Genomic DNA, 2,860 nt, shown 5'->3' with positions numbered 1-2,860 from the left:
AGCTTGCCATGGAAAGGAGTAAGAAGGATTGGATGAAGACAGTAGGAAAGCAGAGAGACAGAAGGGAAGGCATCTTCATACGCTTATCTGAAATTCCTACCAATGAATTACATAAGTATCTCTATCTTTATCTTTATGTTTTATTCGCATATCACCATACCCATTTGAGTTTGCCTGACTAAGATTTACAAGGTGACCATAGCTTGCTTCATACCAACAATCTCTGTGGGATCGACCCTTACTCCCGTAAGGTTTATTACTTGGACGACCCAGTACACTTGCTGGTTAGTTGTGCGAAGTTGTGTTTATGCCATGGTATTAAACACCAAGTTTTTGGATTCATTACCGGGGATTATTTGAGTTGTGAAAAGTATTGATCATAATTTCGTGCACCAAGGAGCCTTGCACGTTTGGAAGAAGAAAACAATAGGAAAGCAGAGATTCAGAAGACAGAGCATCTCCAAAACCTCAGCCTGTTCTCGATTACTGAATAACAAGTATCATTCATTCCATGCTCTTTTACTTTTTGCAAACAAAAATCATTTTTATCATTAATCTCCTGACTAAGATTTACAGGATAACCATAGCTTACTTCAAGCCGACAATCTACGTGGGATCGACCCTTACTCACGTATGGTATTACTTGGACGACCCAGTGCACTTGCTGGTTAGTTGTGCGGAATTGTGAAAGGTGTGATCACAATTTCGTGCACCAGATAGCTTTTGGAAGATTGTGCAACTTTAAATCAGAATTGTGCTTAACCGCTTTCTCTTAATTAATTGACCAAGGAATTGGCGATTAAATAAGATAGAGAGAAATTGATTTACTAAGGAATTAGAGTTTGATTGTATATGATTTGTCGTGAAAGTATGTTGCATGAATCAAAGTAAATAAACCTGAACTTTTTCTTTTCTAAAACTTAAACATCTCTGAAATCTTAACATCTCCATTCATTGTTTATTTATCTAATCATTCATAAGCATTTATTCACATACATTACTATTATTATTTCAAGACCTCATCCACTTCAAAGGTTTGTAATCTTATTAGAGATTCAATTTGAAGTTGCTTGCTCAATTCTTTAATACTCGTGGGAACTATATCTACTTACTGTGGTATTACTTGAAGTGATTCAGTGCACTTGTCAATATTAGTCCATCATGTTTTGGCTCATCAACTGGTAAAATAACTTAGCATTAAAAAGCTAGGCATCCATGAGTAACAACCGACCTTCAATGATCAAGCATCCATGCAAGGAGTAATAAAAGCAAGTTACATAACTTCATATACAACTCAGATCAAAACGAGTTGCTAAGAAGTCCAAGTACAAATAACTTGCAAAAATAACTCACCTGGAAAATTCTATAACACTTATTGCAAAAGAAAAGAGATAAGTGAATGAAGTAAAGATAAAAGTTCAAAGCATTCACTAAATTAATTGCCCACAAAATAAAATTATTCAAAAATACATAAATTCGGGCATTACAACTTAGAAGCAAGAAAAGTAAAAGCTAAACTTAAGAGGCATCTTCAGCAGTAGGTGAGCCAGGTTGGCAGTTTTCTTTAGGTTGAGTGACTATTTCAGGTTCAGCCTGAGGAACCACATCAGAGCTACTCAGGTTAACTTCTTCGGCATCGGGAGAAAGAAGGGCTTGATCAACACCCTTTAGCTTCAGATTCTTGAGAAATGCTACGTCTATTGAATCCAGAAAAATAATCCTCCCATCAATCATGACCTTGTCAGGGTCAATGAGATAGAGGTTCACCTCGAGCATCATAACTCAGAACTGCGCCTTTAAATTTTCAGCCATTTCATCCATGCCTTTTACTACTAATAGTTCCAGTTCCTCATGCTCTTCTTTAAGCTTCTTGAGTTCTTCCTCTCTTTCAAGCCTCTCCCTAAAGACTCGATGATGTCTCTCCTCATCCTTCTTTTGGAAGCCCTCTACCATAGCACACCCTCTTACAAATCTTGGCAACATCAGATGCTAAAGTCCTCTTCTTAGCCTCCAGTTCTGACCTGACCTCCTTCAAAGAAGCAACCTCTGCTTGAAGCTCAAATAACTCCCTCTGAGTAGCATTAAGAAGGGGTTTTGTGAAGTCTCTTCAGCAAAGCCGAACACATCCTTGTTTTTTGAATTCCATCTTAGGCTAGCACTTCTAAATGTCTCTCCAAAGATGAACTGTCTATACCTATGGAACTATGGGGAAGGATGTATTCTTCAGAAAAGCCGACAATATTAAAACCTTGTTCATCAGCATTTCAAACTAAGAAGGAAGGGTTTTTCTATTTTGAGAGCCACTTGTATTAGACTCTTTCAGAGGTTCTTTAAAAAGGGAATGGGAGGAACAATTCAAGGTATGTACTCTTTTATAGGAGGTGGGAGAGGTGTCAATTTTCCAGACTGAGAAGAAGGTGAATGATGAGCGGATAATTTGTACACTTTTTGGCATTGTTTTTAGTATGTTTTTTGTATGATATAGTTAGTTTTTAGCTAAAATTCACTTTTCTGGACTTTACTATGAGTTTGTGTGTTTTTCTGTGATTTCAGGTATTTTCTGGCTGAAATTGAGGGACCTGAGCAAAAATCTGATTCAGAGACTAAAAAGGACTGCAGATGCTGTTGGATTCTGACCTCCCTGCACTCGAAGTGGATTTTCTGGAGCTACAGAAGCCCAATTGGCGCGCTCTTAACGGCGTTGGAAAGTAGACATCCTGGGCTTTCCAGCAATATATGATAGTCTATACTTTGCCCAAGATTTGATGGCCCAAACCGGCGTTCAAAGTCACCCTCAGAAATCCCAGCGTTAAACGCTGGAACTGGCACCCAAATGGGAGTTAAACGCCCAAACTGGCAC

This window comes from Arachis duranensis, chromosome 4 (assembly GCF_000817695.3).
Source record: "Arachis duranensis cultivar V14167 chromosome 4, aradu.V14167.gnm2.J7QH, whole genome shotgun sequence".
In the NCBI taxonomy this organism is placed as follows: domain Eukaryota; kingdom Viridiplantae; phylum Streptophyta; class Magnoliopsida; order Fabales; family Fabaceae; genus Arachis; species Arachis duranensis.
Note: the sequence above shows the minus strand (reverse complement) of the source record.